This window comes from Hypanus sabinus, assembly GCF_030144855.1.
Source record: "Hypanus sabinus isolate sHypSab1 chromosome X2 unlocalized genomic scaffold, sHypSab1.hap1 SUPER_X2_unloc_1, whole genome shotgun sequence".
In the NCBI taxonomy this organism is placed as follows: domain Eukaryota; kingdom Metazoa; phylum Chordata; class Chondrichthyes; order Myliobatiformes; family Dasyatidae; genus Hypanus; species Hypanus sabinus.
In genome coordinates, this window is record NW_026778979.1 from 1,893,358 (window position 1) to 1,919,256 (window position 25,899).

The window sequence follows — 25,899 nt, forward strand, 5'->3', positions numbered from 1 at the left end:
GAAAAATATCTTGTTAGTTAAGCAATTTTTAGGATTGCTCTCAAATTATTCCAGTCTTAACAAAATTGTTAATTTCAAATTCCCAAACGTAACGGTACACCAATGAGTAACTTTCTCCTGAAATGTAGGCATCTATCTCTGAATACAGATGCACGGATTTCCATCTGCTCAACCAGGATTTCACATTGCCAGTGTGGAATTCGGGTGTCCTTAATATCAATTACATGGAAAACAAATAAGGAAACACAACGAAACACACACGCACGCGCGCGCGCACCCACCCACCCACACACACACACACACACACACACACACACACACACACACACACACAAACACTCTCTCTCTCACACACACAAGACAGTACAAAAATCCATGTTTGTATCATTCTTTCATTCCTTCATTTCATTATATTTATTATCAGAATATGTATGCAGTACACAATCCTGTGATTCTTCTTCACCATATAGCCTCGAAACCAAGAAAAAACATCAACAACTCCTCTTCCGCACGAAATGCACAAAAACAAATAAAAACGCAACAGAAATATTGTCCCCAATTCCACAGCTGTTTCGTGCCACAAAATAATTGCAAAACTTAAAATAAACAGTGCACTTTCACACGTTACAAAGAAACGTGGGGGTGGGGGTGGATACAGCTGCGTGGGAGACTGACACAAAAATGCATTTTCAACACAAAAGTGAATTCAGGTCATAATAACATATTTACTTTGATCATCTTATTTTTTGTCCTTCGAAGCCAAAGTCACACGCCTCCTTCCACGTCCTCAGTTAGCATACAGCAAAGCAATCTGGGATAATGCAGGGTCTATTGAGCACATTACAAGATTAAATATATTAAAAAATCTCAAAGTTTCGAATGTATATCAACGGTACTCCCACACGTGAGTGTCACGTAAATTCATTCATAATAACTGCATCTTCTGTTTCCCAATGTGTTGCATTAAAAGCCAATTTAGGGTGGTTCGAGACTCTCCTGCATTATTAACCATATGTATATATATACACTACTATTTCTACTTCTACAGGAAGCTCATTCCACACAGCTACCACTCTCTGAGTAAAGAAATACCCCCTAGTGTTACCCTTAAACTTTTGTCCCTTAACTCTCAAATCATGTCCTCTTGTTTGAATCCCCCTTACTCTCAATGGAAAAAGCCTATCCTCGTCACCTCTATCTATCCCCCTCATAATTTTAAATACCTCTATCAAGTCCCCACTCAAACCTCTATGCTCCAAAGTGGGGGTCGGCAACCCGCGGCTCCGGAGCCACATGTGGCTCTTTTACGTCTGTGCTGCGGCTCCCTGTTGCTTTGGGAAATAATTGGTTGTGGCGACCCTTTTCCTGGCACATCTGAACCGACTCACAATTAGATAGTCTACGGGGGTTTGCGAGCACAGAGCTTTGGAGCCTCTGCGCCATGGGGGGCAGGTTGAGGGAGGCTTAAAAGTGAGGCTGAAGTTTTCGAATAAAGTTTTTTCCTACGACTGCAGTTACCGACTCCGTGTCGTAATTTTAGCGCTGCGTGTAGCACACCGCTACATGGTCAGTATTTAATTAAAATGTATTTTATGTTAGTTTGTTAGTTTTTGAAATGTAATTCTAAATTTGAAGATTATGGTGATCTTGTACAATCTAAATAAGACGTTGTGGCGACCCATTTCCTGACACATCCGAACCGGCTCACAATTAGCCAGTGTTCAGGCTGAGGGAGATAGCCTACGGGGGTTTGTGAGTACGTGTCTTTTGCAGCATCCGCGCCCATGGGGGGGGGGGGTGGGTTGAGGGAGGCTTAAAAGCAAGGCTGTTTAGTTCGAGTAAAGCTATCTTTGACTGCAGTTTACTGACACCGCTACAACGTGTTTTTATCGCTGGCTGTCCAGAGGGAAGGTGCTGAAACGCTTTGTCGCGTGTCTGGAAGAAGTGAAAACTTTCCTGGGCAGCAAAGGGCTCAACTTTCCTGAGCTGGAACAGCCAGAGTGGCTGGAAAAGCTACACTTCATGGTAGACATGACAGCGCACCTGAACACGCTGAACACAGCTCTTCAGGGGAAAGGACGTACAGCCCTGCACATGTTGGAGGATGTTTTGGCATTCGAGCGCAAGTTGACGTTGCTTGCCAGAGATTTACAGAAAGGCACATTGTCTCACTTCCCCAATTTGAGAGAGTTCAAACAAGGTGACGACATCATAAATTCGGAGTATTTACATTCTGCAATCATCGCAATGCAAACATCGTTTGGGAAACGCTTTTGTGAGTTCAGAGAGGAAAAAAACACATTATCCTTCCCGGTCACTCCCCTAAGCATCGATTCATCTCTACTGAATACGACTGCATTGTCAGGTGTGAGTCAACCTGAACAAGTATGATAAATATTTTAATTGCCTATTATTTTACGTATATTCATATGTTTTCATTGTTCAGTGAAATAGTCCTTTTATTTTTCAGGTTGACAGCTGGCTGACGTTATTTTTGGTTTGCTGCTGGCGGCAAATTTAAGTTTGGCGTTTTTCATAAATACAAGAAGGACTCAAATAGACGTTGAGTATTTTACTTAAAAGTAACCTTCAACCCAACGTCTTTTTTTCGGAGTTCAAAATGTTTTTGTTGCATGCAGAAATGTAATTTCGTTTTCTCTGCAGGAGTTCATCAATTTCATAAATGCAACACATTATAGTTTGTTTATACATAGCATAAAGGCAAAACAAAACTTTGTATGCAGTGTTATTTCATTTTAAATGTCAAACGGGTTTTGCGGCTCCCAGTGGTTTCTTTTCTGTGGGAAACGGGTCCAAGTGGCTCTTTCAGTGGTAAAGGTTGCTGACCCCTGCTCCAAAGAATAAAGACGTAACTTGTTCAACCTTTCCGTGTAAATAAGGTGCTGAAACCCAGGTAACATTCTAATAAATATGCTCTGTTCTCTGTCTATTTTGTTGATTTCTTTCCTATAATTCGGAGACCAGAACTGTACACAATGCTCCAAATTCGGCCTTACTAATGCATTGCACAATTTTAACATTACTCAATGCTCTGATTTATAAAGGCCAGCATACCAAAAGCTTTCTTCACCACCCGATCCACATGAGATTCCACCTTCAGCGAACTATGCACCATTATTCCTTGGTTCTACAGGTTCTACTGCATTCCTCAATGTCCTGCCATTTATCATTTATGTCCTATTTGGATTATTCCTACCCAAATATAGGATCTCACACTTATCAGCATTAAACTCCATCTGCCATCGTTCAGCCCACTCTTCTAACTGACCGAAATCACTCCGCAAGCTTTGAAACAAGCTTTCCACAACGCCATCTACCTTATTATCATCTACAAGAAATTTTATGGGGCGGATTCCTACTTTAGTTTCAACAAGGGGTCCAGCTGCATCATCCGACCATGTGGTGAACACACATGTAACTTGGAGACCCCGTAGGTAACTCTGGATTCAAGTCGTGGCTTTTCGTCAGCACCATGGGCATTATATTAACACAATTGACCTTCTTGGCAATAGGCCATCGTTACATGCTGACAAGTCCCAACCCACCTGGGTTGTGGGCAATCAATGCCAAAATAAACTTCGTGTCCAGAATAGCATCATTTCTTTGTGGATCCAGTATTCACAACAGGGGGAACGTAGATATTCCAACCACGTCTTTGACTACTCAGCCATTAGGTGGCGTTGTTGAGCTCATCCTGATTGGCCATCCCCACCCCCTTCTCCCTTCATTCTGCCACTGCAAACTTTGTTCTGTTATCGGGTCGTTTTCGAACCCTGTTTCCCCTTATCCTCCTCAGTACCTTTCTCCCTCACTCACTTTCCCTCATTCGCATCATCCTTCTGAGAGCCCATGCTTCAGCATGTGTGGGATTTGAATGGATCAATCATTTCACACACCCTTCTGCTTTCCTCGGTACTGTGCGATACCAAGTTCCTCGGCCAGTTCCTACTCTGTCACGGCGTCAAATTCTGCGTATCCAAAGTAGGACCAAAAACATTCGAGAAAACCGGCCACAACCTCATCACAAATATAGAAGGTTCCTTCCTTTTCACTGTCTGCAGTTATGCAAAACCCCCACTGTCACCTCTATTAGTCCAGCAGCTTCTAATGGTGCCTTCTGAACATCACCCCGTGTCCCCTAGGAGGGTGCCTGTTCCTCCGGCAGGGCTGAAGGGAAAGCTGAAGTTAGACAAAGAAGGGTTAGCTTCCCTTCCTCCGTTTCATACAAACCGTGAGCTATCCTGTCTGCTGAATGCACTGGAAAAGTTTCCGAGAATCATCTCATTCACCACTCCAGCACTCAATTGGGCCACGTCAAAGGGTCAGAATACCGTGTCACACACGCCCCACACCCCCGGCTCTGGTGTGTCCTGCAGTCCCTCCATTACTACAGGTACCATTGGGGCACCCACTCTCGGAAAAACCTGCTGGGAGGCGGGCCACTTCCCCAGTAATCCTGGCTTTGACACTGTTAGTCCCGGAGTGCAGGGACAAAGGATGGCGGACGTGGCTGTTCCTCATGGAGATCGACTGTAGTGGGTTCCCAGCACGGCCAGCATGGAGGTTGCTGTCTGTGCTGGGCCTTGATGAAAAGAACAACAAGGAAGCAGGATGGGGGAGGGAGCAGAAAGAGCCCCATACTGGGTATGGAGCTGGAGAGAGGGGTTGAGCTCGAGGTCAGGAACAGATGGGAGGAATGGACAGGAAAGGAGTGGAGGGTTATGGGCTGAGTGCGGGTAGGTGGGACTAGGTGAGATTAAGGGTTCAGCACGGACTAGGAGGGCCAAGATGGCCTGTTTCCGTGCTGTGATTGTTATATGGTTATATGGTTATATGGGCAGTGACTTGGCCCTGACTTCTGATCCACCAGCTGAACAGTGTAGAGGTTAAGGGTTGAAACACTCTATGAAATTTGGACACTACCTGACCATATCTGACCCAGGCCAAAGGCTACGATTACCTCATCAGGTGACTGAAGTAAGCAACCCGGTGTGTGATACAAGCGTCTCTTCATACGTTAAATCACCCCAATCTGCATCACCATCATCGTCAGTCCTCGCAGATATCACTCCTCTCCGAGCTGAGAGTTCACTTTGCAGATTTTCCATCTGCTTAAACACTTGCGATCAGCGCAGCCTTTCCTCTCATCTGCCGATTTCTTCATGACATTCACAACAGCCGTAAATCCCGACCCTGACTTTTCCTTTCTCTACTTCTGTATCCGCCTGTTTATACACCTCTTCAGTTTTCTCATTTTCTCTTGTTAATGTTCTCATGTTCTCATGTGGATCAAATTCCCCTGATCCTACTCTGTCAGAATTTCTAACTCTTCCCTACACTTGCACAATTCCTCCGCCAGTTTCAGTTTTTTCTCCCTTCACTTCAATTGGATCATCCAACAAACATCACATTACAATATTTTTAATCCCCTGTAATTTCTTTAATTTATTTTCACTAACTACTTTTCACAATTCTTTCTCCACAGTCCCGGACCCTTGGCTGTCAAACTTTTCTAACCACTCCTCATAATCTGACCAGTTCCTTCATAATTAACCATGAAAGTAATCTCTGAAATCCTCTGAATCCCTGGGTTCTGCCTGTCCTTTCGCTTTCACATTTTAATATCCTAACCTACTGTGTGGTTCAACTCGTCACCAGGGTCCCAGACCACTTTTCTTTCTTTTCGAGTTCACCCAGGGCGCGAAAATATGTTCACTGTTCATCAACTGAGATCAGTTTGGAAACTCACCAGGCAACTCGTAATTAATGACAGCTCGCATTTTATTTTTCCTACACAAACAACAAAATATCTACGTTGACCCCAGGCTAACATCTTAAAACATGAATACCACTGCTCCCTCTGTACTAATACACACCCTGACCACTTCTCAAATTCACAACACTGAAACAGGAGATCCCACTGTATCCAAATGATCGATCATTTCTTCTCCACTCCCTTCCTTGGGGGTTCTTCCTTGTGATAGTTAGTCTCAGGAGTTATCACACCTTTGCATTTGAAATTCTTTACTTGTTTTGAACCAAGTCTTATTTGAAACATTTGCAATAACTCTTATCAGTTCAGAAGACGCGTCTCATTCTTGTTGGCTGAGGTCCATCAGGCTGATGACTAACAGATTTCCATTGGATGTAGTCCAAGGACAACACAACTTCATGCCAAAGGGAATTGCTTTTGTTCTCCTCCACTATGGTTCCAAACAGACAAACTGTGTCGCTCAGACGCTCAGCAGAAATATCGAGATTCCTTCTGCAGAACTGCCACTGTACGTAATACACACCTTATCTCAGAGTGACTTCAGGTTCAGAGATAACGAGATTACTTCTGCCAACCTGACAGTGTACATAATACACAGATTATGTGAGAGTGATTTCAGGCTTACAATTGGAATACCGGAAACTTCTTGTGTTCACTTGATCTGATTAGGTTATCCCATAGCAATCAGTTCACAAAATGGGAGTTACAGAACAGCTTCACAAAATGGCAGCCTCTATTCCTTCGACCTCATGGCAAAAACACAGACAATTGATCACTCTACTTCCACTGTCATTGACCCATTCACGTTCGATGTTTTCTTGCATATGTTAATTCATTCAGACAGTGGGGTACTTTGGTGCAGAGCAGTCAGGATGGGATGCTCCTCCAGTCAGATGTGGGAACTCTGGACATCTGACAGTTTTCCGATGACTATTTACAGGAAGTGCACCCAATCACAGCGCCGGACTGACTGGTTCAGGGAGTTAGATGTACTCAGGGTCATTCGGGAGCCTGAAGACACTATCAATGAAACATCTGAAGAGATGGCCACACCCAGAGTACAAGCTTCGGACAGGAGAAGCGTGACCACCAGCAGAGGTAAGGGTCATTAGGAAGACAGCGCAGGGCTGTCCTGTGGGCATTCGCCTCAGCAGAACACTTTTTTGGATACTGCTGGGTGGATGGGGAGTTGATCCATTGGGGCATGGAAGCAATAGAAAGGCCGGCAGCACTCTCCACTCTGAAGCTTAACAGGGAAGTGTAAATTTAGCCCTTGTGGCAGTTATAGGAGATGATAGTCAGGGGAGAGAAAGGAGATTCTGTTGATGTGGACCGGATTTAAATTAGAACTGATTTCTGTGTCACAGATCCAAACCATTAAACTCCAGTCCCATTAAACGGGAACATTAGCCGAGGAATAACTCCCACGCCCAGTGACCAGAGTGCGGAACTGGGTTTGATAAACAGCAGCAATGATTGCCGAGTTCGGCACTAACAGTCACTTTTGAACTTGATTCAGCAACTGTGATGGTGAAATATCCAGGCTGTAGCTTGTCACCTGTTTAAACAGTTTCCCCAGTATGACCTCGGTAGTGCGTCACAAGGTGGGATGACTGAGAGAATCTCTTCCCACATTGGGAGCAGGAGAATGGCCTCTCTCCAGTGTGGACTCGTCGGTGTGTCTGTAAGTCGGATGACTGACTGAATCTCTTTTCACAATCAGAACAGGCGTACAGCCTCTCCCCAGTGTGAATACGCTGATGTATCATCAGTTGAAATGACTGGGTAAATCCCCTTCCACAGTCTGAGCAGGTGAACGGTCTCTCCCCATTGTGAACTCGTTGATGCACCTTCAGTTAATATGACCGAATGAACCCTCTCCCACAGACTGAGCAGGTGAACAGTCTCTCCCCAGTGTGAATTCGCTGATGTGTCTTAAGTTCAACTGACCGAGTAAATGCCTTCCCACAGTCTGAGCAGATGAACAGCCTCTGCCCAGTGTGAATTCGCTGATGTGTCTTCAGTTCCACTGACCGAGTGAATGCCTTCCCACAGTCTGAACAGGTGAAAGGCCTCTCTCCAGTATGAACTCGCTGGTGGGCCTGTAGCCTAGATGAGTCAGTGAATTTCTTCCCACAGTCTGAGCAGGTGAATGGCCTCTCCCCAGTGTGAGTTTGCTGATGTATCTTCAGTTCAAAGGACAAAGTGAATCCCTTCCCACAATCTCAGCAGGTGAACAGCTTCTCCCCAGTGTGAACTCGCTGATGAACATTCAGTTGAGATGACCGAATAAACCCTTTCCCACAGTCTGAGCAGGTGAATGGCTTCTCCCCAGTGTGAAGTGACTGGTGCCTCTGCAGTTGCGAAGACTGAGCGAATCCCTTCACACAGTCTGAGCAGGTGAACGACATCTTATCAGTGTGAACTCGCTGGTGTGCATGCAGGTCGGATGAGTGAGTGAAGCGTGAATCCATTCCCACAGTTCTTTCTCAATTCATAAGTCAAATGTCAGATGTGGTAAACCCCTTGCACAATCAATATAGTTGAAGAACTGATCTCCAGTGAACAAATGCTGGTGTGTTCTCAGCTCACCGGTTCCAGTGGATTTCAGTGAGTTACAACAGAAAACTTCATTTCAGACACAAAACACTTTTCCAGCTGTGATGACATAATTCTTCATCTCCAAGGATCAACAGTGATACATTGTTAAATGTATTAACTCCTATATAAATGTATAAATGTATTAACATCTATTAACTCCTTAAACATCTGGGCAGAGACAGCAAACTGACATGTTGTTCTGTTCAAAATCCCTGTACACAATTTTTGCCATTTCTAACCTGTAAAAAAGATTTACAAAAGACACTGTAAAGGGTTTTTTTTTTCTCTTTGTTACTGTTGGGAAAGGATTTCCTTTTGTTAACTAGCAGGAATGCTAATTTACTGATAACGAGAATGGTATTCCTTTGTAAACCAAATGGGGATTAATGTTCTTTCTTCTGAGTCTGTAAGCTTTTGTTGACGGGCTTTTGGGCAGATCAGCGCGAGGGGGTCGAGAGAGAGGACGCAATGCTCTAAGCTGGGTGAGGATCGGACCCCAAAGGGGGGTCCGAGGCCGGGAGATTCTCCGAGGAGTGGGGGGGATGAAGCTAGATGTGCTTGGTTGACCACTCGGAGGATCCTGAGCTGTTTGGAGAGTCGAGGAGTTCGGAGGGTCCTGAGCTGCGAGTCGAGGAGTTCGGAGGGGATCGAATGGTGGCCAGAAGACTTCAGAAATTGAGCTCCAACGGCTGTGCACGAAGTGGTTTGGACTTTGATAAGTTTGGCGCCTTTTCTTTAATTTTCTCTTCATATATACTGTATCGCTATTAGTTATAGTAACCTTAGTTACTAGTTAGTTATAGTAACCTTTATAAGTTGTACTCATTTAATCGCATATGGTGTACTGTCTGTTTTTGGGCGAGGCGGGGACATCACACAGCATCCACACCAGCTGATTACCCAGTTTGGTGGGGCCGAAGGCTGCTCCCCCTAGACGAGAACGAGCTGAGCGAGCCTGAGGCGACACAGGGGGTTACAAATATATATATATATATATATATATATATATATATATATATATATATACAAGGAAAAAAAAACAAAAGGCGCCAACTTATCAAAGTTCAGTCTGTTTAGTGCACTCGTTGGAGCTCAATCCACGAACCAATCGACCCATCCGGACGTCGCACCTGGGACCACCCCGGTGGTCTTACGAGCAGCCCAGCACACGTCCACCTTCCTCAGCGTCTTCCTCTCCTCCCCCAAAAAAACCCGCGAAAACCCCTCCCCCAAGTTCCCAGCATCACAAGACACAATGACATTCCCCATTGATTAACAAATGAAGACAATTACCATATCAGCCATTCTAAAGTGAAACAACGGCGAGAGAAACACTTATCCGACAAAGAAACATTCCTACTTGTAACAAACCAACGAGGCCATTTTGAGTAACATACCCAGGACATTGTACAACACCAATGAATGAAAGTCATCATTCAGAGAAGTGTATGGTCATGCACTTTGTTAGAGGCAATGTGAGTGCAGAATGTTTCCTCAATGGAGAGGAAATAACGTTTAAGAGTCCAAGAATATAAAAGCAAGGATGTGTTGTTGAGTATTTATAAAGTGTGGCCTCATTTGGACTGTTGACAGCAGATTCAGGCCCCTTATATAGAACAGATGTGCTTACATTGCAGAGCGTTCAAAGGAAGTTTACAAAAATATTTCAGGATTTATACGGTTTGTCAGAGAGGCTCGGGGCCTCTACTCACTGGAGTTCAGAATAATGAAGGGGCCTTCATTGAAATCTATCGATCATTGAAAAGCCTCGATAGAGTGGATGTGGAGAGTATGTTGACAAGAGTGGGGGAGTCTGAGACCAGAGGAGACAGCCTCAAAATCGAGCTTTGTTCTTTCAGAATGGAGCTGAGGAGGGATTTCTTTAACCGGAGCGTGGTGACTCTGTGGGATTTGCTGCTATGAGTTGCTCTGGAGGCCAAGTAATTGGGTTTATTTTAGGGAAGAGGGTGATGGATTCTTGATTAGTCAGGGCAGGAAGGGATATGGGTTGAAGGCAGGAGAGTGCGGCTGAGATGGAAATGGATCAGTTGTAATGAAATGATGGAGCAGACTCCATGGGCCAAACGACCTCATTCTGCTCCTGTATCTGATTAATTTTCACAGCCGATATATTATGAGATAATTTTAGTCTCCTTTCTGAACTCTGACATCACACTGTTACAGCGAAGATCAACTCAAGTTGGGGGAAAAACTCACCTTCCAACTGCTCATGGTGCCGGCAACTAGTCGGTCCATCTAATTTCCCAACAGTTTTCCTGCCTGTGTGAGAATGGGAATTTCAATCTGTGACTTAGCCCAGACTGATTCCTTCCATTAGTATTATTCTCTGTCCCATATTATTCTGAGCTGCGCAGTAACTGAAATGCTCCCATACAGAGAGCCTTTGCTGCCGCACAGCTGGTATTTTGTTGATGCCGTGCTGTTATCTGGCTGTTTAAACATTTAACCTTCAGACAAATGGTCGGTCCATACGATGTGAAAAAAATAAATTAGAGAAAATAGTGATATTATTTCAAGTTTTTTTTCATATACGACAGCACTACAAAGAGCATGTGATGTTACTTGGCAAACCCTGAAGAGTTTCAAATTACTCTGCCCCTCCGCACAGGTGATTGACGGTGGAGAGCCCATCAGAGGCAATGCCAATGAACATGATGGGGAGGGCAGATCCCCGCTCCTTCCTGCCGCCGAGTCTCCGAGCCTTTTGTCCACCGTGCGCACGCGCGAAACTCCCCGCTCCCCTTACGCATGCGCATGTGATCGTCTGGTCGCTGACGGCGATTTCTGGAACTGACAGGAGAGTCTGCAAATGCTGGAAATCCAAAGCGACTCACACAAAACGCTGCAGGAACTCAGCACCTCAGGCAGCATCTATAGAAAATTATAAACAGACGGCGTTTTTTTGGCAGAAAGCCTTCTGCAGGGTAAAAAAAAGCACGGGGGAAGATGCCAGAAAAAAAATGTGGAGGGGGAGGGGAAGAGGCGAGCTGGAAGCTGATGCCGGGTGTGTGGGAAAAGGTTGAGAAAGGGTGGGCTGGAGAATAAAGAATCTGATAGGAGAGGAGAGTGGACCAGAGAGAGGGCAGGACGAGGGTCCCGGGAGGAGTATAGGCAGGTGAGAAGAAGTACAAGATCAGAGTGGGGCATAGAGGGGGGAGACGGTAATTTGTTCTCCTGATTGGAAATCGATGTTCATGTCATTAGATTGGAGGGTATATAATGTGTTGCTCCTCCACCCTGGTGGGGGGGGTCACCTTGGCACAAGAGTTCCCAGCATGTCCAGAGTTCCCAGCATGTCTAGCTCTCATTAAACCTCTCCGGCTGGGGATCGCCATGCGGATGACAGATGACAGGGTGTAGGCCTCAATTTCCCAGCCCCCAACATACCCAATATCTCGTAGATGAGCTTAATCACAAAGTCTCGTCCCTGGTCACTATGTGTCCTCCATAATGCACAAAATACTTCTCGCATAGGACTTTCACCACCGTAGTCGCCCTTTGCTCCTTGATAGGGAACGCCTGAGCATACCTGGTGTAGTGGTCTTTGAAGACAAAGATATTCGCCGCATTGCTGGCATCGGGTTCAATGACCAAGAAATCGGTACAAACCAGGTCCAGCGGCCTCTCACTTTGCAAGTGTGACACAGGAGCAGGGGCAGGAACACTCTCCCACTCCTCGCCCGTCTCCTGTTCCTCATGCTCCCGTCGTGACGAAGCATCCGCAGCGACATTCCTGCTTCCCAGCCAGCACTTCAGGCTGAAATCAAATACCAACAAGGCCGCCAATCACCGATGGCCTGCAGCATCCAGTTTCACCGAAGTCAGGATATAAGTAAATGGGTTTTTGTCCGTCCTCACCTCAAAGCAGGCTCCGTAGAGATAGTCACTCAGCTTATCCACCATTGCCCACTTCAACGCCAGGAACTCCAACTGATGGGTGGGAGAGTTTCTGTCGGAGGGCGACGAACTCCGGCTGACAAACGCGACAGGTCTCAACCCGGTGTCCTGAGCTTGATACAAGACGGTCCCTAATCCCTCTTGGCTGGCATCGGTGTACAGTACATAGGGTAAACGGGGTCCGCAAAAGCCAGCACCGGTGCCTGGGTCAGCAACTCTTTCAGCGATTTAGAAGCCTCCTCCCATTTTGCCTCCCACCTCTGTCCGAAGGGCTCCGACTGTCCGAGATATTCTCCAACCTCCCGGCCCCCTTTTCCTTTCTTCCCCTTTGGAGGGTAACCACGCAGAAGCTGGTTCAAGGGGTGACTCACTATGGCGTAGCCCTTCACGAATCTCCGATAATAACCACAGAATCCCGAGAACGAGCGCAGAGCGCTCACAGTCCGAGGCCTCGGCCACGGGGTCACCGCTTCTATCTTATCTGGGTCTGCAGCTACTCCAATCTGCAAGATTATGTGTCAAACTTAGTTAACAGACGTCTTGCAGAACTAGCACTTGTCCAGGAAGAGTTTTAACCCTTCCTACTTCAGCCGACTTAGCACCTTCAGCAGCCTCGCTTCGTGTTCTTCCAAGGTGGCTCCAAACACAACCAAATCATCCAAATACACCAACACTTCAAGCAAATTCATATCCACCGCCGTCTTCTCCATGACCATCTGGAAGGTGGCAGGGGCTCTCGATATGCCCTGGAGCATTCTTTCGAACTGGAAAAATCCCAGAGGGCATATAAATGCCGTCCTCTCTTTGTCGGCCTCACTCATCGGGATCTGGGAGTATCCACACCTCAAGTCCAGCACACTAAACCAATTCGCTCCACTCAGACAGGCCAACGCGTCTCCGACCCTGGGGACCGTATACCGGTCAGGGACAGTGCGCCGGTTCAGGGTCCTATAGTCCACACACATCCGTACCTTTCCGTTCTTCTTCCGGGCCACTACTATTGGGGACGCATAGGGGCTTCCGGACTCAGTGATGATTCCAGCTTCCTTCAACTTGCACAAGTGCTGCCGCACGTTTTCCACAACGGGGCCGTTCGCCGTGACCTCTCTCTGAACGGGGTGTCCTCAGTCACTTGGATGATATGGCGAGTGCTCTTGGAACAACTCACATCAAACTCACCAAGAGCTTTCTCATCTTCCTGCTTCAACATCTTCTCCACCGGCCTGCGTTTCTACTCCGGCGGCACAGGAGAGTCCCCAAAGTTAAAGGCCTCAGCGGTCAGCTTTCCTCTGTTTTCCAATCCTTCCCCCTAAGTGGGCCTCACAGGTGCGCTAGACATTGCCGTCACCGGGAACAAATGCGCCAGCGACATCGCTCTTTTAAAGGTGATTTCTCAAAGGCGAATCCTTAAAGGTGGTTCCTGTCACTCACAATTATCCGCCTGGCCTGTACCACCGAGGGCCTCTGCACTTCGGGCCTCACCAGCTCCCCAGCCGGAAATCGTGTCTCCCCCTCGAGGTCTTCCAGGGCGTCCACTAAAACGGCATCGCCATTAGGGGGTTCCCATCACTCTTGCTACTTCCTCGGGCCTTATTATCACAGGCTTGGACTGGGTGCACCTTACAGACCCTCGCTTAAATTTAATTTCCAGCCCAGCGCGATGCCGCAATTCTTTAAAATCATCGGGAAACGCTGGGTGCACTACCCGGGCCCCCAAGCAGTTCTCACTCGCCCTCTCCTAGCAGGCGCCCATGAGCCTCTGCACGACAGGCGTGTTGGTCCCCACCAGGATTGAAGCAACCCCCCCGTCTCAACTGGGTCCGGACAAACCAGCGATAACGTCTCCAAAATTTCAGACACTCCCACATTGGCTTCTGAAAACTCCAGTTTCACCGACAAATACCCGTCATAACGATAATCCGTAGCACTGACGTCCCAAATCCCCACTGCACGGAATGGGGTCAATGGCAAATGCATTAATTACTGGTTGTAAAACGAACGGTATAGTAGGGTGACCTGCGTGACCCTTCCGGAATAGGGTCTTTTGCTTTCGGGGGTTCCTAGGTACATTGCTGGGAACGTGTTCACTTACAGACACCAACCGTTCCCTCACTGGGTCTCCTCTAGGTTTCACGAAACCTCTCCCTTTTTGGATATCCGGGGACTCGTCCTCCTAGAGGCTCCCGGCCGCTCACATTCCCGTTGGATGTGGCCCTCCTCCCCGAAGATACAGCACACCCCCTGCCTCTCAGACTCTCCGGAAATGTCCTTCTTTCCCGCAGTTGTAATACACTCTACCAGCCGCCCCTCTTCTCGCAGACGTCCCGCCACTTGCAGCGTCCTGCGCTCTCCGTCCTCTAGGAGGGCGGGGGGTGGGGTGAAGCCCTTCCTCCGACCCCACAGCCCTCAGCTCGGCCACCACTTCCTTTATCAGTTGCGGGATGGAGCCGGCTCCTCTCCCATCCCCACCGGTGGCTACAACTGAGGATTTACCCTGCTGACAGAGTCCTCCCGCGGCTTCAACGTGCGCTCATCCCCCCTCACATCTCTGATCAGATGAACGAACTGTTTTATAAGACAGCCGGAGACACCAAGCAATCTTGTCCTCGGCCTCGGCACCCCAAAATCCAATTTCTGATCCAGCTCTTTCAGTTATCCTCACTCCCCTGCTTCTCCCCATAACCTTTACTTCTCTCCATAAACCTTTAATTTAACTTTTAATAGCTAATCAAAAACCTATCTATCTCTGCTTTAAATGTACCTAATGACTTGCAGCTCCTGGCAAAAATTCCACAGATTTACCACCCTCTGACTAAAGTAATTTCTCCGCATGCCCTCTTTTCCTAGGTTCCCTTTTCATGGGAAATAACCTAGCCATATGTAATCTGTTCCTGCTTTTTACAATTTGGAGTCTTTCTATGAGATCCCTCCTTATTCTAGTGAACTCCAGCGAAATCAGTCTTAGAGCTGCCAGACATTCCTCATACGGTGACCCGTTCATTCCTGTAATCCTTCTTGTGAATATTCTCTGAACCCTCTCCAATGTCATTATTACGTTTTTAAAATAAGGAGCCCAAAACTGCACACAATACTCTAAATGTGGTGTTCGAAGTGCTTGTAGAGCATGAACATTGCATCCCTGTTCTTACATTCCAGTAAAAAACACCTGCACCCGGTGTATCGAGCTGCAACTCCTTAGAGACAGCGTTGGGGAACTGGAGCTGCAGCTCGATTACTTTTGTCTGGTCACGGAGAGTGAGCATGTGATAGAGAGGAGCTATAGGAAGGTAATCACCCCGGGACCACATGAGACAGAGAAAAGGGTAACCGTTAGGAGAGGAAAGGACAAGAAGCCGGTAATAGAGAAACACCGGTTGTTGTACCCTTAACCATAAGTATTCCTGCTTGAGTACTGTTGGGGTGTGATGGCCTACCTGGGGGAAGCAACTCTGGCACAGAGTCCGGTCCAGTGGCTCAGACGGGTAGCGAATGGAAGAGGGTGACAGCAGCGATAGGGGTCAAATAGGCGATTCTGTGGACACCGGACAGAACCGCGAATGGCAGTTTGCCTCCCAGGTGCCATGTCCGGGATGTTTCTGATCGCGTCCACGAAATCTTGAGGTGCGAAGCAGAATAGCCGGAGGTGGTGGCACATATTGGTATCAACGGCAAAGGTAGGAAAAGAGAGGAGGTCCTAAAAAAGGACGACACGGAATTAGGAAAAAGTTAAGAAGTAGAAACCCAAAGGTAGTAATCTCGGGATCACTGACTTTAAGTTCAGGAATAGAATGAGATGGAACATAAATGCGTGGCTGAGGGATTGGAACAGGGGGCAGGGATTCAGCTTTCTGGATCATTGGGACCTCTTCTGGGACAGTGTGACCTGTACAAAAAGGACACTTTGCACTTGAATCCGAGGGGAACTTTCCTGGCGGGAAAGTTTGCTAAGGCTATTGGGGAGAGATTAAAGTAGAATTGCTCGGTGGTGGGACCCAAACTGAAGTGATGGAGGAAAGGGAGACTGGCTCAAAAATGGAGTAACTTTGGAGACAGGATTATGTGGTAGAGAGCGACGCACTCGTTCCAGTGATTGAGATGCGTCTATTTTAATGCTACGAGCATCATAAATGAAGTGGATGAGCTTAGAACGTGGATCAGCAGTTGGAGCTATAATGTTGTGAACATTACTAAGAATTGGATGGTGCACGAGTAGGAATTGCTACTTCAAGTGTCAGGTTTTAGATATTTCAGAAAGGACAGGGAGGGAGGCGAAAATGAAGGTGTCAGTAACTCAAGTGGGTGTTTTCTTTTTATAGATTACCGAAAAGCAACAGGAACATTGAGGAGCAGATGGGAAGACAGATTCATGAAAGAAATAAAAAAAACAGGGTTGTTTTTGTTGAGAGATTTTAATTTCCCAAATATTGATTAGCATCTCCATAGAGTGACGGGTGCAGATGAGGTGGGGTTTGTTAGATGTGTTCAGGAAGGTTTCTTGACACAACATGTTCACAGATCAGTCTACTAGAGGAGAGGATGTAGTTGATCTGGTATTGGGAAATGAACCTGGTCAAGTGTCAGGTCTCTCAGTGGTAGAGTATTTTGGATATAGTGATCGCAATTCTATCTCATTTACCATAGCATTGGAGAGAGATAGGAATAGACAAGTTAGGGAAACGTTTAATTGGAGTAAGGGGAACTATGAGGCTATCAGGTAGGAACTTGGAAGCATAAATTCAAAACAGATCTTCTCGGGGAAACGTACTAAAGAAATGCGGCAAATGTTCAGTGAATATTTGGTGCAGTTCTGCGTTGAAACTTTCCAATTAGACAGGGAAATGATGGTAGAGTACGGGAACCGTGGTGCACAAAAGCTGTTGTAAATCTCGTAAAGAAGAAAAGAAGAGCTAAGGAAAGGTTCAAAAACTAGGTAATGATATAAATCTAGAGGATTATAAGGCTAGCAGGAAGGAGCTTAAGAATGGTATTAGGAGAGACAGAAGGGGCCATGAGAAGGCCTTAGAAGATATGATTAAGAAAAAATTCAAGGGATTTTACAAGTATATGAAGAGCAAGAGGATAAGACGTGAGAGAATAGGACCAATCAATTGTGACAATGGAAAAATGTTTATGGAACTGGAGGAAATGGCGGAGGTATTTAATGAATACTTTGCTTCAGTATTCCCTTTGGAAGAAGATCTCGGTGATTGTGGTGTGAGCTGCAGTGGACTGAAAAGCTTCCGAAAGTAGATATTGAGAAAGAGGATGTGCTGGAACTTTTGGAAAGCATCAAGTTGGATAATTCACCGGGATCGGACGGGATGGACCCCGGGTTAACGTGGGAAGCGAGGGATCAGGTTGGATAAGTCACCGGGATCGGACGGGATGGACGCCAGGTTAACGTGGGAAGCGAGGGATCAGATTAGATAAGTCACCGGGATTGGACGGGATGGACCCCAGGTTAACGTGGGAAGCGAGGGATCAGATTGGATAAGTCACCGGTATCGGACGGGATGTACCCCGGGTTAACGTGGGAAGCGAGGGACCAGATTGGATAAGTCACCGGGATCGGACGGGATGGACTCCAGGTTAACGTGGGAAGCGAGGGATCAGATTGGATAAGTCACCGGTATCGGACGGGATGTACCCCGGGTTAACGTGGGAAGCGAGGGATCAGATTGGATAAGTCACCGGGATCGGACGGGATGGACTCCAGGTTAACGTGGGAAGCGAGGGATCAGATTGGATAAGTCACCGGGATCGGACAGGATGTACTCAGGTTAACGTGGGAAGCGAGGGATCAGATTGGATAAGTCACCGGGATCGGACGGGATGGACCCCAGGTTAACGTGGGAAGCGAGGGGTCAGATTGGATAAGTCACCGGGATCGGACGGGATGGACCCCAGGTTAACGTGGGAAGCGAGGGATCAGATTGGATAATCACCGGGATCGGACGGGATGGACCCCAGGTTAACGTGGGAAGCGAGGGATCAGATTGGATAATTCACCGGGATCAGACGGGATTGACCCCAGGTTAACATGGGAAGCGAGGGATCAGATTGGATAAGTCACCGGGATCGGACGGGATGAACCCCGGGTTAACGTGGGAAGCGAGGGATCAGAATGGATAAGTCACCGGGATCGGACGGGATGGACCCCGGGTTAACGTGGGAAGCGAGGGATCAGATTGGATAAGTCACCGGGATCGGACGGGATGGACCCCGGGTTAACGTGGGAAGCGAGGGATCAGATTGGATAAGTCACCGGGATCGGACGGGATGGACCCCAGGTTAACGTGGGAAGCGAGGGATCAGATTGGATAAGTCACCGGGATCAGACAGGATGTACCCCAGGTTAACGTGGGAAGCGAGGGATCAGATTGGATAATTCACCGGGATCGGACGGGATGGACGCCAGGTTAACGTGGGAAGCGAGGGATCAGATTGGATAATTCACCGGGATCGGACAGGATGTACCCCAGGTTAACGTGGGAAGCGAGGGATCAGATTGGATAAGTCACCGGGATCGGACGGGATGTACCCCTGTTTAACGTGGGAAGCGAGGGATCAGATTGGATAAGTCACCGGGATCGGACGGGATGTACCCCGGGTTAACGTGGGAAGCGAGGGATCAGATTGGATAAGTCACCGGGATCGGACGGGATGGACCCCGGGTTAACGTGGGAAGCGAGGGATCAGATTGGATAATTCACCGGGATCGGACGGGATGGACCCCCAGGTTAACGTGGGAAGCGAGGGATCAGATTGGATAAGTCACCGGGATCGGACGGGATGGACCCCAGGTTAACTTGGGAAGTGAGGGATCAGATTGGATAAGTCACCGGGATCGGACGGGATTGACCCCAGGTTAACGTGGGAAGTGAGGGATCAGATTGCTGAGCCTCTGGCAATGGGCTTGGCAGCATCAGTGAGGACGGGAGAGGTTCCGGAAGATCGGAGCCTTGTGGGTGTTGTTCCCTTATTCAAGAAAGGGAATAGGGAGAGGCCACGGAATTATAGGCCAGTGAGTCTCACTTCGGTGGTTGCTGCGTTGAAGGAGAAGATCCTGAGAGGCAGGATTTATCTACATTTGGAGAGACAGAATATGATTCGGAATAGTCAGCATGGCTTTGTTAAAGGCAATTCGTGGCTTACGAGCCTGATTGTATTTTTTGAGGATGTGACTAAGCACATTGATGAAGGTAGATCCGGAGATGTAGTGCATTTGATCAAGTACCCCATGCAAGGCTTATTGAAAAAGTAAGGAGGCATGGGAGCCAAGAGGGCATTGCTGTGTGGATCCAGAACTGGCTTGCCTACAGAAAGCAAGGAGTGGTTGTAGACGGATCATATTCTGCTTGGAGGCCGGTGACCAGTGGTATGCGTCAGGGATCGGTTTTGGGACCCCTACTCTATGTGATTGTTATAAATGACCTCGATGAGGAAGTGGAGGGATGGTTTAGTAAATTTGCTGATTACACCAATGTTGGGTGTGTTGTGAACAGTTTGGAGGGCTGTCAGAGGTTATAACGGGACATTGTTAGGATAACAAACTGGGCCGAGAATAGGCAGATGGAGTTCAACCCAGATAAGTGTGAGGTGGGTCATTTTGGTAGGACAAATATGACGGCAGAATATAGTATTCATGGTAGGACACTTGGCAGTGTGGAGGATCAGAGGAATCTTGGGGTCTGAGTCCATAGGACGCTCAAAGCAGCTGCGCAGGTTGACTGTAGTTAAGAAGGCGTAAGGTGTATTGGCCTTCATCAATCGTTGAATTGAATTTTGGAGCCGAGCGGTAATGTTGCAGCTATATAGCACCCTGGTCAGACTTCACTTGGACTACTGTGCTCAGTTCTGGCCGCCTTATTACAGGAAGGACGTGGAAACCATAGAAATTGTGCAGATGAGATTTACAAGGATGTTGCCTGGATTGGGGAGCATGTCTTATGAAAACAGGTTGAGTGAACTCGGCCTTTTCTCCATGGAGCGACGGAAGATGAGTGGAGACTTGATAGAGGTGTACAAGATGATGAGAGGCATTGATCCTGTGGATAGTCAGAGGCTTTTGCCATAGCTAAAATGGCTAGCACAAGATGGTATAGTCTTAAGGTGCTTGAAAGTAGTTATAGAGGAGATGTCAGGGGTATTTTTTTTCGCAGAGAGAGGTGTGGAATGGGCTGCCGCCGGTGGTGAAGGAGGCGGATATGAGGAGATAGAGGACTTTTAAGACACTCCTGGATGTCTTAAACGTCTACATGGGGCTTAGAAATATCGAAGGCTATGGGTAGTTCAAAGGACTTGTATTCTGCTGTGTGTTTTCTATGTTTCTATGTTTCTATACCTATAGAAATGTACACCAGCATTAATTTGTTTCTTCACCACCGACTCAACTGGAGGTTAACCATTAGGGTTTCCTGCACAAGGACTCCTAAGTTCCTTTGCATCCCTGCATTTTGAATTTTATCCCCATCTAAATAATAGTCTGCCTGTTTATTTCTTCCACCAAAGTTCATGACCAGAATCATTCCTACATTTGCCATTTCTCTGCCCATTTCTCTAAACTATCTAAGTCTCTTAAGGAGACTTAACGGATTTAGATTTCAGACTATGATTTTCAGACAAACATGTGGAATGTTTCAGGTCTGATTAGCGTTTAGGGATCGGGATGTCACTGGTTTGGAGCTCATGTTATATTTCAGGTTAAGGATGTGGAGTGGTAGGGGTCAGATTGGCGTTTGGGGACATGGATCTGGTGTGCGAGATGTCTGGTTAGGTTTTACGGAGAGGGAAGTGTGGTGCTGGATTTTAGATTAGATTCGAGATTAGGTTGAGAGATGAGGGGTGTCGGAATTTGTTAGATCTCAGATTAAAGTTTCGGGACAGCGTTGTAGGATGCAGGATGTTCGGTACACACACACACACACACACACACACACACACACACACACACACACACACACACACACACACACACACACACACACACACTCACTCACTCATTCACCACAATCTTTCACGATCTCCCAGTCTCTCTTTACCCATCCCCCACGGAAGCACTCCACTCGGCCAATCCCAGACTTCTCTCTCTTGCAAGCAGTTTCCAATCTCCCTCCATTTTCTTGCGGTCCACAGCACTGCTGCTTCCAATGCCCCTTTCAATAGGACGACCGCCCGGGAATAACAGCTTGGAGACTAGACGGTTAATGAAAAGATCTGCAGCCCGGACTGGATACATTGAAACGTATCTGGGTTGAGCTCAGGGCGCGACTTTATTAATGAATTGAAACACCGAGGTGATCGGGTATTTCACCGCGCTGATCGCCTGCTCCCTGAATTTTGACTGAGTCACCGCGTAAATAAATGTGTTCGTGCACAAGCTGGAATTCCTCAGCAAAACGCCGACGTCATGAAATATCCATTCGGAATCATTGAAATTGAAACCGATTTCTTTCACCTGATAATAAATGAAATTTACAACCAGTGTCATCCACAGGAGGATGAAGCTGCCGGAGATGGTGAAGAGTAAAACCACAGACCTCCTCCTGCTCTCCATCTCCGGGTCACTGCGGTTCTCCCTCTTGCTCTGACGCTTCAGCCCCCTACGGACCCGATTGGCCACTAAAATGTGTCTGACTGTCAGAGCGTTGAGCAGCAGGATCCCAGCGAAAGGGAGGAACGGAGTTAAAATCGTCTCCAGCCAAGCCTGTGCTACCCAGCCGGGATTACTGATAATATAGCCTTTAAGTTTGCAGAACCACGGTACATTATCTATGACCAATTTGGATTCCCAGAGGAAGTACCGCGGAATGTTTTTCAGACAGAACAGTACACCAGTTGTTGTTAGAACCACAGCCGCAGTTTTCCCGGTGCAATATTTTGTTTTCAGTTTCTGGCAGCAAATGGCGACAAACCGATCAAAGGTGAAAGTGACGGTGAACCAGACAGAACAGTCTGTGGCTGCGAACCTCAGCACCTCGGTAACACTGCACACAGGGGTGATATTCAGAAAACTGGACATAAAGTAATATTTTTTCATTCGAAATAGAATGATCTCGAAGACAATAGTCAGTAGATCAGCCGCTGCCATGGCCACCAGGTAGCGAGTGGTGCAGGTAGAGAGGCTGCACCTTCCCCGGGACAGGATCACAATCGCCACTAAATTCACTGGAGAGAGAGAGAGAGAGAGAGAGAGAGAGAGAGAGAGAGAGAGAGAGAGAGAGAGAGAGAGAGAGAGAGAGAGAGAGAGAGAGAGAGAGAGAGAGAGAGAGAGAGAGAGAGAGAGAGAGAATGTGTAAACAGCTGCTAGTCCAACATCTGACACGCCTCACACTATCCCTGAACTCTTTTATTCACTGTGCAAATAAGGAGATCTGTAACTGATCGTCAGGGCTAAAATCCAGCTGCATGAACGACAGCATTTGATGCTAATCCTGATTCCATCGCTGATGGGGGCCGGTTTCTCTGACTGAGCCGTGACTGAGCAGGCCACGAGGAACTCGGCATCTGGTGGGACTGAGGAGGGGCAACGCACACAAAGCACTGGATGGTCACGGCAGCTCAAGAGCTTTTATTGAATTGAACAAACACTGACCGTGTCGGGCCCTTCTTCAGGACGAAACGATGCCCCAATTTACGACGGGTCTCAGAGGGAATGCCGGGTCAACTTAGTAAACAGAGGCTGAGTGGCTCCGTTATTGGATTAATTCTACAACGCAGAGCAATTCCATAACACACTTCAGTTTGTCCGAGGACACTGATTCTGGTGATGACCCAATTATTGACCAGCAGACAGTGGGATCCGACTATGACAGACTCAGCAGGGAGACATAAAACACAGGACCAGGTGTTCAGTCTGATCAATATCTCAGAGACAGTCAACCTCACAATGTAAAACCCTCGCAGTCCCATCTTCGGAGGAAAGTGCCTTTCTCCTGCAGAGTTATAAATCTGGACGGATTCGCATTAAAACCTTTCCAGTCAGAGAGCTGCGATGGGACTATTCTGGAAAAGGTGTCATTAAAGACACGGAAAATGTCCGAGTCGATCGATTGCGGCGGAGTAGAGCCAGATGTTTTGTTTCATTGGTCATTAAATATGAAAAATCCGATGCCGAATTGACTGGATTGATATTTCTGACGGATATGTGTGCAATAATCATCAAGTTGGAAGCTGGCAAACTGATCGTAAACAGGTTAATACACAAAAATACCTAACATAAAGTGTGCACACTCACCAGGAACTCCAATGACGGCAATGAACACGTACAATATTTTCTGCACACTCCTGTAACTGTCCCACATTGAAGACATTTTCTGTGCCCGGTGATTCGTCCCCCGTGCTGCCGGCGATCTGTCGGAATGAAATGTTAAGGCAGCAGAAGCCAAGGGTTTTATTACCATTCAGCGACTCCACCGGGACAAATTGCATCGGATTTAGAAAGAAAGATTTTAATTTCCAGACGGATTACGTCAGACATGTGCAATTCCCATGGTGCCCGATGGTGATAAATTCAGTGAAATAATTGGGAAACTGGAAACAGTGGATAATGTGACGTTACTAAGGCCTGTGAATTGGGAGTGGCATTCATCCATCAAAGGGAACATTGTTTCAAAACACCATCTCTTGTTTGTGTCGGTGCGGCTTCCGTCCATCGTTGGAGGAATTCGTATAGAAGATCCTCTGGAGGAAAATTACCCCTCACACTGATGCTTCGCCAGTTGTGATCGCACCTCGTCTGAATGCGAACTGAAACACGAAAAATCTGCAGATGCTGGAAATCAAATGAACCCTCACATTTCAATTCTGCTTTTCTTTCCCATTCCGACACGTCAGTCCGTGGCATGCTCTACTGCCGCGATGAGGACACACTCCGGTTGGAGGAGAAACACCTTATATTCCGTCTGGGTGGGCTCCAACCTGATGCCATGAATATTGATCTCTCGAACTTCCAGTAATTCCTCCCCCCCTTCACTATTACCTATTCTCGAGTCCATCTCTCACCTTATCTCCTCACCTGCCTATCAACTCCATCAGGTTTCCTTGCCTTTCTTCCATGGTCTTCTATTCTGTCTTTCGGACTTCTCCTTCTCCAAACAACTATTTCCTTCACTAATTAACTTCCCAGCTCTGTACCTCACCACTCCCACACTCAACTATCACTTACGAGTTTGTAGGTTTTCCTTCCTTCCCACCAACTTCTTGCTCTGAATTCTCTTCTCTTCAGTCCTGATGAAGGATTTCGGACCGTAGCGTCGACTGCTTGCTCTTTCCCATAGATGCTGCCCGGCCTGCTGAGTTCCTCCTGCATTTTGTGCGATTGCTTTGAGTGCAATCTTCTCCCTCTTTCCTGATTACCTGAAGAGAGCTTTCGGCCCAGAGTGTTGAGCCAAACACGACACCACATCCTAACTACTACAGATCACCCGTCTCCCTACATTACCGCCGGTCGGTGCATGAGCCCTCACAACACTAACCGGACATTTGTGTTCTCTCTTCTCAGAATATTTAATCATTTGCACTAATTTGTTTGTCCCAAAAAAGCTGTGATTACATCGTAAATATGCACTTTAAAGGAACCATTTGTCAGAAACAAAATATGGAAGTAAATTATGTCATTGTAGCTTGTGAAATTGTATTGAATGAGCTATTGTTGTAATTCTCCTCCAAAAATTAAACCCATGATACATTTTATGTCTGGGGGTCTCTACCTAGAAGGTCTCTAGGAAAATGTCTGTATGTGGTGATGAATAAACACTTTCCATCAACTTCACCAGGACCCAATCCTAACCTCACTCCATGGGTTGCAAACTCAGCAGTATAAGCTGGCGGGGGGGGGGGGTGAATATGTAACACCTCTCAGCAGCCAAAGAACACGACAGAGAGCTAAAGAGGGGGAGAAGGAAATTTAGTTGTCGATGTGTCTCCATCCGTGGCTGTTTATTCCTTTGACTGTGTATCTATATGTGTGGGTCCCTGTGTGCGCGCGTCTGCTGTGATTGTGTGTGTGTGTGTGTGTGTGTGTGTGTGTGTGTGTGTGTGTGTGTGTGTGTGTGTGTGTGTGTGTATTCGTGCGCGCCCACTTGTGTGTGCGTGTGTATCTGCGATGTCGCGTGCCTCTGCGTCTGTTGCGTGTGGGTGTGTAAGTGTGTTCCAACCTGATTCTATGTGTGTGAGTGTGTGTGTGTGCGTGTGTGCGTGTGTGTGTGTGTGTGTGTGTTTGTTTGTATCTGCTACCTATGTATGTGCGTGTTGCACGGCACGGCTCTCTGTATGCCTCTGTGTAGTTGTGTGTTTTTGTCAGCGTCTCTGTGCATGTGTGTTTGTCTGTGTCTAAGTCGTCTAGTCAAGTCACATTTTATTATAATTTCGACCACAACTGCTGGAACAGTACACAGTAAAAATGAGACAACCTTTTTCAGGATGATTGTGCTGCAAGGAACAGTACAAACACTGCACTGTACTACGTGAAAACAACACTGAAAAAAACTACACGAGACTGCAGACCTACCCAGAACTGCCGAAAGTGAGAGTCAGTGTTTGCGCCCCTTTATAATTGTCTGTGTCCTGGTCTGGCTCTCTGTGTG